Source organism: Barbus barbus (genome assembly GCF_936440315.1).
Source record: "Barbus barbus genome assembly, chromosome: 47".
In the NCBI taxonomy this organism is placed as follows: Eukaryota; Metazoa; Chordata; class Actinopteri; order Cypriniformes; family Cyprinidae; genus Barbus; species Barbus barbus.
The window spans coordinates 18,375,303-18,388,662 of record NC_136725.1 but is presented as its reverse complement, the minus strand read 5'-3'; the positions used below and the strand labels follow the sequence as shown (position 1 = coordinate 18,388,662).

The 13,360-nt window shown below is 40.6% G+C and overlaps 2 pseudogenes across 2 annotated transcripts; both read left to right on the top strand.

Moving 5' to 3' along the window:
• Window positions 1-715: 715 nt before the first annotated feature.
• LOC306866235 (trace amine-associated receptor 13c-like) lies at window positions 716-1,716 on the top strand (annotated as a pseudogene). Its single transcript has one exon. The product of its transcript is annotated as a trace amine-associated receptor 13c-like (transcript).
• Window positions 1,717-9,340: 7,624 nt separating this feature from the next.
• On the top strand, window positions 9,341-10,353 carry LOC306866234 (trace amine-associated receptor 13c-like; annotated as a pseudogene). Its single transcript has one exon. The product of its transcript is annotated as a trace amine-associated receptor 13c-like (transcript).
• Window positions 10,354-13,360: the final 3,007 nt, after the last annotated feature.

Genomic DNA, 13,360 nt, shown 5'->3' with positions numbered 1-13,360 from the left:
TGCGGGAGCGGAATAAAGAAAACATTCCTGTGCAAGGGAAACACAAAAATGGCGACTATAGAATGCAAAAGCCGAATCCCAGACATTTTGGGCAATTTAGAATTTTGGGATTTTTATTGACAAAACAATTAGCTAATATTTTTGGGGGGATTTTTGTGAAAAATTATACAATTTTGCTGAGTGTGATTTTATGGTGGTTTAGGCTTGTCATGGATAAATAAATATGACAATAAAACTGCCAGTAGGTGGCGGCAAGTGTCTGTCTAATTAATCCTTCAGTCAAACGATTCTTTCAAAATGGCTCATTCAATTAGGATTAAAGCAAGTTGAGCGTCTTTATGAATGGATTGCTGAATAATTGGTTCATTGGATTCATCCAAAAACAGATTCATTCAGTTAAGATACACCACAGTGTCACTCTGAGATGCACAAAAGCTCTGGCTTTGTTTGGAACTATTTGCAAAACAGGAAAAATTCTAAAAGTGTCTAAAATGTAACTCACTCAATACACTTCTTGTTGAACTGCTGTGCTGTTTATTGTTCATGTGGCCACAGCAATTTCACAGGAAATACTAAAAGAAAATAATTATATCATTGTTCAGCATCAGAGTGGGCGGTAGATGGGGAGGTCAGTCTGATCCAGACACTGTATAAATGAAAGGACAGTAAGGAGAGCAGAACAAACTCCTAACAGGAGGAGACTCACTCATGGCCTATGAGACAGAGGATCATGAGACTCAATACTGCTTTCCTACCATCAACTCATCATGTATCAAGGGAAAACGCTCCAGACATGAACACAATATCATGTATGTGTTTTTTTCATTGCTGTCTGCTTGGACTGTGTTTCTGAATCTGCTGGTGATCATCTCCATCTCTCACTTCAAGAAGCTTCACACTCCAACCAACCTGATCATTCTCTCTCTGGCTGTGGCCGACATGCTTACTGGACTTATTGTTATGCCTGTGGAGGCCATTAAACTGATTGAGACATGCTGGTACTTTGGCAAAACTGCCTGTGGACTGTTTACTTTTACCTTTGGTGTGATTATCTCAGCATCTCTCAGTAATTTAGTTTTAATTGCTGTGGATCGTTATGTGGCTGTTTGTCACCCTTTACAGTACCCACAGAAAATAACCACAACCAAAACGTTAATGACCATCTGTCTTTGCTGGTTTTGCTCTTCAGCTTATACAACTGCCCTTTCAAGCAGTAATAGACGTTTTGACACTTCAGACAATATAGATGTGTGTTATGGAGAGTGTTCTGTCATGATGAGTTTTACATGGACAGTCACTGATCTGTTTGTGTCCTTGCTTTTTCCTTCCACCCTTATCATAGCTTTCTATCTGAAGATATTGTATGTTGTGCATCAGCAAGTGAAAGTTATAAACTCTCTGATTATGGGTGGTAAATGTGTAATGGAAGATTCAGTTAGAAGGAAATCTGAAAGTAAAGCTGTTCTCACATTAGGAATCATTGTGGCAATTCATCTTTTCTGTTGGTTACCTCTCTATATTTTTTCTCTTGCAGGGAATACAATAATATCTTCTGTAATAGTGAATTTTCTAGCATGGGTCTTCTATGTTAACTCAGGCCTGAATCCTATCATCTATGCTTTATTTTATCCTTGGTTTAGAAAGTCAGTTAAATGCATTCTATCACTTAAAATATTTCTGCCAGCATCCTCTCTGGTGGATATTTTTACAAATTAGCATTAATGAGTGCTGTATTTCCACAATGTATTTGTATTTTAGCTTTCAAAATGGTAGATCACACTTTCTAACTCTACCCCCTGATTATAATGCATAACGGACATTGCACATTCCAAATGTTACTTTTTTGTTATGTTACCTCTAAATGTAACATGGGGGAACAGTGGTTTTGCTTATGTGGATGTGTAAACAAAGAAAACAAGATCAAAGGGAATAAAGGTAAAAGTTCAGTTGAATTATAAAAGATTTATTCAAAATGGTTTACATATCAGCCTCAAGATAAAAAGATTTGAAGCCCAAAACAACACTCATATGCAACTTCCTATAAAAATACAGATTAATAGTTAATTCATGTATGTTAATAAACTTATACTAAGGCTCTCTTAAGACAAGTAATAAACCTCCTGTGCTGTTGGAGCCACACACATAGGTTTCCGTGTTTCATGTTTTTTTTTAAAATGTAGTTTAAAGAAAATAAAAAATTGTAGTATCTGAGATTCAAAAGGTTTTGTAAAGTGGAAAATGTGCAGTTGCATTTTTTACAGTGTAGGAACTGCTTGACAAAAACTAGGATACAAATTGCTTGTAAACTGCACAGAACATGTTTTCAAGGCCAAACATAATTCTTGGTGTCTTGAATTAGAAATTCTCAAGTGAAGTTTCTTTTAGAATACTCGGTTTCAAATAAATTAGCTTAATACTATATAAATACTATAATTTTAAAGCTAATACTTCTCCCAAAACATATGAGACAGTTACCCTGTGTCCTTCTGACTCAATGTTTTTTTAGATTAGATTAGATTAGATTCAACTTTATTGTCATTGCACATGTAAGGTACAGGGCAACGAAATGCAGTTAGCATCTAACCAGAAGTGCAATAAGCAGAGGTACAGGATATACAGTGGCTACAATATGTTACATATGTACAGAAATATACAGATAAGGCAGTAGTACTATGGACATAATTTACAAGTTTTTAAATACTATCAGTATGATATACAGATGGGTGATATGAACATACTATACAGATGGATTGTGCAGTAAATGTACACTATGAGCAAAAACTATGAATATAATTACAAATGGATATGAATAAGCTATAAATTAAGATATATAAACACTAGTGCAATGAACATTGAAAGTGCATAGAAATAAAAATTTACAGTACATAGTACTCAGTGTGTAGATTGGTTGTTGTTGTTTTTTTGTTTGTTTTTTTTAATCGATTTAATGATGGGGAGGGGTGAAGAGTTTGTAGTGGTGTGTGAGGGGGGTATCATTGGGCAGAGTTTAGTAGGGAAACAGCTGTAGGGAAAAAGCTGTTCCTGAGTCTGCTTGTCCTTGTTCGGAGGCTCCTGAAGCGCCTCCCAGAGGGCAGTAAGTTAAACAGTCTATGGTCAGGGTGAGAGGAGTCCTTAAGAATGCCGCGAGCTCGACGTAAACAGCGTTTTCTCTGGACGTCCTCAATGGCAGGGAATGGTGTCCCTGTGATGCGTTGGGCGGTTTTCACCACCCTCTGTAGTGCCTTGCGGTCAGCAGCTGAGCAGTTCCCATACCAGACTGTGATGCAATTGGTCAGGATGCTTTCAATTGCACACCGGTAGAAGTTCCGCTGGATGATTGGAGACAGGTGGTTCTTCTTCAGTGTCCTAAGGAAGAAGAGGCGTTGGTGAGCCTTCTTGACTAGGCTGGATGTGTTGGTGGTCCAGGTCAGGTCCTCCGAGATGTGGGTTCCCAGGAACTTGAAGCTGGAGACACGTTCAACAACCATCCCGTTAATGTGGATGGGGTCATGCGTTCCACTTTTCTTCTTCCTGAAGTCCACAATAAGTTCCTTTGTCTTGCTGGTGTTGAGGAGCAGGCTATTGTCAGCACACCATGCAGCCAGGTGCTGTACCTCCTCCCTGTAGGCAGTCTCATCGTTGTCTCTGATGAGGCCAATCACTGTGGTGTCGTCAGCAAACTTGATGATGGAGTTGGATCCATGCACAGGCCTGCAGTCATGGGTGTAGAGGGAGTAGAGAAATGGGCTCAGCACACAGCCCTGTGGTACGCCGGTGTTGAGTGTGATGGTGGTGGAGCAGGTGAGGCCTGACCTAACATGCTGAGGTCTGTTGGTCAGAAAGTCCATAATCCAGCTGCAAAGGGAGGTGTTAACACCCAAGTGTCCAAGTTTAGTGGTCAGCTTGGAGGGAATGACGGTGTTGAATGCTGAGCTGAAATCAACAAACAATATCCGTGCATATGTGTTGTTGTTTTCCAGGTGTGTGAGTACCGAGTGCAGTACTGTGCCTACTGCATCCTCAGTGCTTCTATTGGTTCTATAGGCAAATTGGTGTGGGTCCAGTGTGGGTGGGAGGCAGTTCTTGAGGTGTGCCAGGACCAGTCGCTCAAAGCACTTCATAACAATGGGTGTGAGTGCTACAGGGCGGTAGTCATTCAGGCACGTTGGGGAGAAGTGTTTCGGCACTGGCACAATGGATGTGGACTTAAAGCATGTTGGCACCGTTGCTTGGGTGAGTGACAGGTTGAAAATGTCTGTGAAGACCCCTGAGAGCTGCTCTGCACATGTCCTGAGCACACGTCCAGGAATGCCGTCGGGGCCAGCAGCCTTGTATGAGTTGATCCGGCTCAATGCTGTGCAGACATCTGTGGAGGTGAGTTTGAGGGTCTGATGGTCTCCTGAGAGTGTGATCTTGGTGGCTGTCTCCTTGTTGTTGTTGTCAAAGCGAGCATAAAAGTCATTTAGCTCATCAAGGAAGGAGACGTCTGTGACCGTTGGAGTGGAGTTGCATGGCTTGTAGTCACTGATGACCTGGATGCCCTGCCACATGCGCCGGGGGTCAGAGTTGGAAAAATGCTCCTCTACCTTTAGCTTGTAGCAGTGCTTGGCCTTCTTGATGCCCCTCTTCAGGTTAGCCCTGGATATGCTGTAGGCCTGAGCGTCATCTGATCTGAAAGCAGTGTTGCGGGCTTTCAGCAAGAGCCGCACTTCCTTGTTCATCCATGGCTTCTGATTAGGGTACGTTGTGATCTGTTTCTCTGTTGTGACACTGTCAATGGAGGTATTGATGTAGTCCAGTACAGAGGTGGTATAGATGTCAATGTCCGTGTGAGAGCCACTGGCAGCCTGAGAAGCAAACATACTCCAGTCCGTGTGTTGAAACTTGTCCTGAAGTACAGACTCTGCTCCCATTGGCCACACTTTGATGGTCTTCACTGATGGCTTCACACGGTTGATGAGGGGTGAATACTTGGGGGTGAGAAACAAAGAAAGGTGATCAGACTGTCCGAGGTGGGGGAGGGGAGTCGCGATGTAAGCTCCAGCGATGTTTGTGTAAACATGATCCAAAGTTTTTTCTCCTCTAGTGTGGCAGGAGACATGCTGATCGAATTTGGGGAGCACTGTCTTTAAGTTGGAGTGATTAAAATCACCCGCAACAATAAATGCAGCTTCCGGGTGTACAGTCTGTTGTTTACTAATGGCCGCATGCAGTTCGTTCATAGCAAGCTTGGCGTTAGCATCCGGGGGAATATAGGCTGCAGTTATGATGGTGGAAGTGAACTCCCGCGGCAGATAGAAAGGTCTACACTTAACCATGAGAAACTCTAGGTTAGGTGAGCAGTGTTTTCCAACAATGTCAGAGTTCGTACACCAAGCTTTGTTTACATAAATGCACAATCCTCCGCCTCTGGTCTTGCCGGAGTCATCTGCCGTTCTATCTGCTCGGAGCGTGTAGCGTCCGGTTAGATCAATAGCATTATTGGGTATGTCGCTATGTAGCCATGTTTCAGTGAAAACCATGACATTGCAGTCCAAAAGTTTCTTACTATGGGTGATGCGAAGTCGTATCTCATCCATTTTGTTCACCAATGACCGCACATTAGCGAGGAAAATGCTGGGTAAAGAGAGCCGGTGCGGTGTTAGCTTTAGCTTAGCTCTTAGTCCTCCACGCTTCCCCCGCCTTTGTTTACGATCTCGGCGCCGCCTGTGAGCACTTCCGCCCGGCCGAGCAGAGTGCGTTGCCTCGGGTGTTCTGGAGATCTCCGGGATGAGTCGATGATTGGTTATAAGATTGTTGGAAAAGTGCAGACCGATATCCAAAAGCTCCTGTCGGGTGTATGATGTTAAGGCAAAGCTGTTCAGTGAGAACAGACCCGAGATGAGCAGGAAAAATACTGCAAAATTGCAAAAACTGGTGAGACGCTGCACACGAGAACACGATGTGTTCGCGCCGCCATCTTGGTCAAAAAGGCTATTTTCATAGGCTATTTTCACTCAATAGCCTATGAAATGTCCAATATTGTTCTTAGTCTGCTGTAAATGAATTTGGGTGTGGGAAATATGCATAAAGTTAATCATAAAAATCATTAAGAATGTATTTGTGCTTAGAAACACAAAAAGCAATTTGCCCCTTAAAGGGATAGTTCACCCAAAAATGAAAATTCTGTCATCATTCACTCACCCTCAAGTAGTTCCAAACCTGTATGAATTTCTTCGTTCTGCTGAACACAAAGGAAGACATTTTGAAGAAAGTAACCAGTAACCAGAATGTTTTGGGGCACCATTGACTTCCATAGTAGGGAAAAAAATACTATGGAAGTCAATGGTGCCCCAGAACTGCTCTGTTTCCCACGTTCTTCTGGCTGTGGCTTACATGCTTATTGAACTAACTGTGATGCCCATAGAGGCCATAAAGCTGATTGAGACGTGTTGATACTTTGGAGATACTTACTGTGGACTGTTTACAGTGATCCTTGGGTTGCTTCTTTCTGTGTCTCTCAGTAATTTAGTTTTAATTGCTGTGGATCGTTATGTGGCTCTGTGTCACCCAGAAAATAACCATGACAAAAACTTTATTGACCATCTGTGTCTGCTGGTTTTGTTTTTCATCTTATTTCACTTCATTTGCAATTAATAATGGATATTTTTACACCTCACACAGGTCTGCTGTGTGTTATGGCGATTGCTCCGTTATACTGAGTTTAATGAATGATTCTGGAGGATCATCTCTGCGTGTAGAACAGGTGTTAGCAGCTTTAGCTAGAAAATAATAGATAGAGCTAGTGTTAGTCACATTTGGTAAATAAATAAAAAGAAAACAAGTAGATAGAACTGAAATAGAATACAGAGCGCTAGTCAACACGTTCTCACTCCCAACTCATCACATATTGAAGCTTGGTCAGGACCACTTGGCGTAGCTTTTTGATGCTCAAGGTACCCCTTTAGTAATTTTTTGATGTGCAGGTCCTCTGTTGTTTTCAGTTGTTTGTCTTAATTTAATGGTTTGCATGCATTTGTAAAAAAAAAAAAATTAACTTACATTGGAGCACCTTGTAAGCAAGCTTCTGGAGGGCACATAATGAAATCAATTTAGGTAAAAGGGAGCAGAGCCAGTGGTTGTTCTGTAGGCAAACATCAATGCCTTGAATTTGAACGCGAGCAGCTGCTAACGACCGCATCCAGAAACACAAGGGTGGATTGTCATCTTTAAAAATACGCAATGTTGTCTTTAGATTAGGGATGCACCGAATCCAGGATTCGGATTCGGATTCGGCCGAATCCTGGGCTTTTTGACCGGGTTCGGTTTCGGCCGAACCTTAGATTTATTTTCCACCGAAACCGAACCCTAGACTTGCGCTACGACGTCACACGGCCGTTGATTACGTGACGGTGTTTACATAGGACCCGTTCGAATGTAGTAGGCTGTAAGAATCTGAAAATGGAACGCGTAAGCAAAAAAAGTTTTGTTTGGCAGTACTTTCAACCAAAAGAAGGCGATTCAAGTCGAGCTTTATGTTCAATTTGCAATGCCAATTTGTCTCGTGGTGGCAAGTAGAGCCCGCCGAATTTCTGACCATTACCGCCCGCTCCCGCAACGTGTGTGTTACACTCCCGCCCGCTCCCGCAATATGTATGTCCACTCCCGCCCGCACCCGCAAAACTCTGAGAATTTATTCCCGCACGATAATAGAGATGCATTGATTTTGTGTCTTCTCCCGTCCCGCAGGAAAAAAAAACGTATTGTATTGCTATTATTAAAGAGATTCATGTTTGTTCCTTTCCCTGACCTGCATGTATTCTGACGCACTGGTAGGGAAGATGAATTTAGCCTGGGCTATCGGGGACATCTAAAACGCTTAGGCTACCGCGCGTTTCTTTAGACTTCAAGTACTTTGATTTTGTTGACAATGACATCATGTCGCTAGGTTACCTCCCGATCCCGCAGTGTTTTTTTTTAGCCGCCCATTCCCGCCCGCAGCAAAGTTCAAACCGCCCGCTCCCGCGAGATTTGCGTTGGGTCCCACAGGACCCGGCGGGTCCCAATCCCAATGCAGCACTCTAGTGGCAAGGACCCTAAGCAGTACACAACATCGCCGATGTTAAAACTAAGGATGCGAGTAGGATTCGGTATTCGGTTTCGGATTCGGCCGAATCTTAAACAGTGGATTCGGTATTCGGCCGAACCCCAAAAATCTGGATTCGGTGCATCCCTACTTTAGATACAACATCACACCCGTGTGAGCTCTTTTAGAGAAATTTGCTCTCTCAATGCTAAAGCGCAGAGGGGGAAATAGCTGCCGCAAAAGAAAAACACTCTGCTGGGACACGACCACCGCTGCAGCTCCATCACACCAACACCAGACAGAAATTCCCGTTCACTCTCGCAGATCAGCAGAGCAAACCACACATGAACCGCTCCGCTCCACAGCGAGAAGCTGAGTATGCATTCCATCTGCTGCCTATTTATACTCGCGCTGCAACGAGCAGCAGCTAGATGCAATTATTGCATGCCAATGTGCATAGGCTCATTTAGTTCCCACTCAAAGTAGATTGGTCTCTGGCAAGATTCCCAATTCGTCGATCACTGACGTGACGTCGAAAATGATTGACTGAAATGGAAATGTGTAGTAAATATTGATTAATATTCCAGTGTTTCCCATACATTGATTTATTTGTGGCGGGCCACCACAATATCAAAACTGACTGCCACAAATAGATTTTTCAAAAGGCTTTCACTTCGTTGAATAAACATGAGCACTGCACATTTCAAAATCAAAACATGTCGCTAGTGTTTTTAGATCTGAAGGAAGCCTACTGTCTTCAGGAAATGTTTGATTTCATTTCCATTTCATTATACCTGTAATGCCTGATAAAGCATGTTTGTTAGCGCAGTGCTGTTTTGTGCACAGCCGTTACCAGGGAAACAGATATTTTTATCACTCCAAAAGTGGCATCTAGTAGCAAATAATGAATTTGCATTTTCCTTCAGACCAACGCAAAAATCGACTTATGATTTTACGCAGCAAACACGCAGAGCTGTAAATGTGAACCGGTATATATATTTCCCACAGGAGTAGCCCTGCCACACATAGAGTGTAAGTCTGTGGGAAACACTGTATTCATTCATTTATTTGATGAAAAGAAAAGAAAAAAGAACAGACTATTGTGTGGATAAGTTAGTACATACATTATTACATACATAAATACTCAAATATCATTATGCAGCATCAGAGTGGGTGGAAAATGGGTTGGTCAGTCTGATCCAGACACCGTATAAATGAAAGGACAGTAAGGAGAGCAGAACAAACTCCTAACAGGAGGAGACTCACTCATGGCTTATGAGACAGAGGATTATGAGATTCAATACTGCTTTCCTACCATCAACTCATCATGTATCAAGGGAAAACACTCCAGGCATGAATACAATATCATGTACATGTTTTTTTCATTTTTGTCAGCTTGGACTGTGTTTGTGAATCTGCTGGTGATCATCTCCATTTCTCACTTCAAGAAACTTCACACTCCAACCAACCTGATCATTCTCTCTCTGGCTGTGGCTGATATGCTTATTGGACTTGTGATGCCCATAGAGGCCACCAGACTGATTGAGATGTGCTGGTACTTTGGAGACACTTTCTGTGGACTGTTTTTGGCAATAACAGGGCTGCTCATTTCGGTATCTCTTTATACTTTAATTTTAATTGCTGTTGATCGTTATGTGGCTGTGTGTCACCCTTTACTGTACCAACAAAATATAACTACAACTAAAACTTTAGTTATTATATGCATCTGCTGGCTGTGGTCTTCAGCATACAATATATCCTTCATAACAGATAACAGATATTTTGATCCATCAAGCAGAAATTATGGGTGTTATGGAGAGTGTCCCTTTATGGTTAACGCTGCCTGGAGTATGACTGATCTGTTCTTGTCCTTCCTTTTTCCTTGTTCTGTGATTATAATTTTATATCTGAAGATATTTTATGTTGCTCATCAGCAAGTGAAAGTTATAAACTCTCTAATGAAGAGTGGTAAATGTGTAACAGAGGCTTCAACGAGGAGAAAATCTGAGAGTAAAGCTGCTCTGACATTAGGAATCATTGTGACTGTTTATCTGTTTTGCTATATTCCATACTATATCTTATCTCTAACAGTGAATACAGTAATCTCTTTCAAAATAGTAAGATTTCTTTTATGGATTTTGTATATTAACTCCGGTCTGAATCCTCTGGTCTATGCTTTATTTTACCGCTGGTTTAAAGTGTCAGTTAAACACATCTTAACTCTTAAAATATTTCAGACTGCATCTTCTCTCATTGACATTTTTACAGATTATAATCAGAGTTTATAATGGAACATAATCTATTATGACCACCCCACATCTCCTCCGTTTTCTTTACCGATAAAGCACAAACTGATGTTTAAACTCTTACTCCATAAGTTCTAGTACTGTTTTGTTGTTGTTAGTTTTCTTATAATGGCTTTGTTGTTTATACAGTAGACATAATTACTAACACTAATCAAGCCAAATTTTGAAAATATGTATGGCTCAAATCAACTTTTCTATGTGCTGTATTTTAAGTACTAAATTAAAGAGTATAAAAATTTCTTCAGCCAGTCTGTAATTTGACGACATTGTCTGTGGCATGTTTATAATGGCCATCTAATTATGTCATCAATATTTTCAATATCCGAGGAGCTGCTGCGGTAGTATAGTGTATTGGTTTATTCAACACCTTTAATAAAAATTCAGAGGAGGATCATCTCAAAATCATTAATACATGCAAAACATAAATATTACCAATTATAACTGGGTTTCTAAGTTTTCAAATTATTGACATTAAAGTGTAAACCAACTGAACAAAGACATGTATATGACAGATCAACCCATGTGACTTCTTTGAGAGAAGCTCACTCACACTGTTACATCATCATTCTTAAAATATTTCACTCAGCATCCTCTCTGACTGACATTACTTTTATAATCTAATTCATGATACCTGAAGGACATAAATATGTAGGTAAATAATGCTGTGTACAAGTTCAGGATGCAGTGATAAAAAGCATTTCATGCTTGCTGAAGTTAACTCTTTACCCACCATTGACAGATTTTTCCGTCGTTTACGAGACAGCGCTTCCCTGCCATTGATGGAATTTTCTGGCCATGAAAATTTTGTGAAAATGATTAAAAATACTGGTGATGACTGGTAATTTTTTTTAAAAAAACGCTGGTGGGGAAAGAGTGCTGATGTCAAGCCTCAGGCCTATAGCTCCTAGTCACTAGGTTTGAAGCATGGCATTTTTTATTTACGGCCTATCTCAAAAAATTTGAATCTGGAGATGCCATGAGGTATAGGTGCCCTGCTATGGCATTGCCTGAACATCATGTTCCGTCATGTGACTATTGTCAGCCAGCTGTTTTAACATGTTTTACTAAACCATAGTTTGTAAAGTCAACACACTGGATATCAGATGTCCGTTAAATTTCTGTAAAGATATGATGACAAAAATTATGTGAGATATTTTGAATATGTTGTACATTTTAAATTATGCTAGATAATTACATTTAATCTGTTACGGCACAAGTAAATCAGTTCTAGTCCTGGGTTTCTGTTTAGGTATTAGACTTGTTTATGAGAGTTTTTTTTTTTTTGGATACTGTCGGTAATATGTATAATTTAGTGCGGAACATAACTGACACATCCACACTGGCTGTCATAGTCCTGGTTGCATATAGTTCAGTAATGACAAGGATGATACGATGAATCCAAACAGTCTTTAATAAATCCACAAGATAATCCAAAACCAACGAGGAGCAGCCAACCAATGTGTAGGCATAACAATAACCGACAAACTGAAAGAACGACATGCATGACCTTAAATAATCTTAGAAACCCATGATAATTAACCTAATCGGTAACCATGACAACAATTAAAACTAGGGAAACTGAAAACAAAGTCCAAATTCTGTGTGTGTGTGTTACGGAGATGAGAGGCGAGCAGATCCATTTGCAAGGCTTTTATTCAGAGACGTGGTCACAAAACAAGCAAGGTTCATGCAATGGCAAACAGGTACAACACAGGTAAGACAAAGAGTCTTGATGACGTGTGGACGGAAGACCACAAACCGGATTCGTGACAGTGAATGAAACTGGCCGTAAGTATACTACTAACTAATACTTTATTTCATACAAAATACTTATACAATTATGGCTTATGACTTATATAATTATTTCCAATTTTCCAGCCAAAACAATTTAATTATTACTTTAATTTATGCAGTTACAGCATTGATTTGTAGAGTAAAAGAAATGATTCAATTTCTTAGTTGGTCAGTAACAAGAAGAATATACTATCTTGACTGGCCATCTGGAGCACCGGGAGTTTTCCCGGTGGGCCGCTGTATAATGTGGGCCGGCTCTTTGCGTAATATAGCCTATATAAAAAAATTGATTATTAGTAAATGTACATATATCCTTCCATCGGCCCAGACGAATGGTCCACGCAGTCCACTTCATTCAAAAATTATAATTATTATAGCGTGCTCCAGCTCAGTGCAGCGTATGGAAGCAGAGTAATGCCAATAGTTTTTGAAACATAAAGCATGCTGAATTCCACAAATCGAAAAAAAAGATGCATTGCAATTAACAGTGCTTGCATTTTAATGCCTGAATATTTTGGAAGTGAATTCTGTAAGGTGAATATGAATTATTGAATTTTTAATTATGAAAATGTGTGTGAAATATTTAGTATTGAAATATTCACAGTTTAAATAAACAACTATGTTCAATTTCAGGACCTAAAAATGCAAGCCCTGGAAATACAAGGCATTATAATGCAAGCACTGTTAATTGCAATGCATCTTTTTTTTCGATTTGTGGAATTCAGCATGCTTTATGTTTCAAAAACTATTGGCATTATTCTGCTTCCATAGCAGCGGCTCAAAAGCGCTCTTCAATGTCAAAATGTTTGAAATAGCCAATCAAAGTGCAGAAGGTGGGATTTACCGTTCACAGACGCTGAGCTGCGCGACTTGAATGCGAGCTGAGGTAAGATGTAAGCAGCTAAACATGACGAGACAATTCAGCAATATTTGCCAACCGTTTAGTTAAATGACAGACATTAATTATCAGGAATTCAAACTACTACTGGCCTTTTCAAATTTCTCAGATTTTAATGACAGCAAGCAGTGTTGGCCCAGATCCGGCCCACATCTCATGGATTTCACACGGGCCAGATGTGGGCCGGATCTGGGCCAACACTATGTTGCTGTCTGAATTCGAATATATTCGAATCGTCATAATGTAGGCTACATAATGCAGTTTTCAGCAGACATAAGAGTTAATGTAAATCTGCTT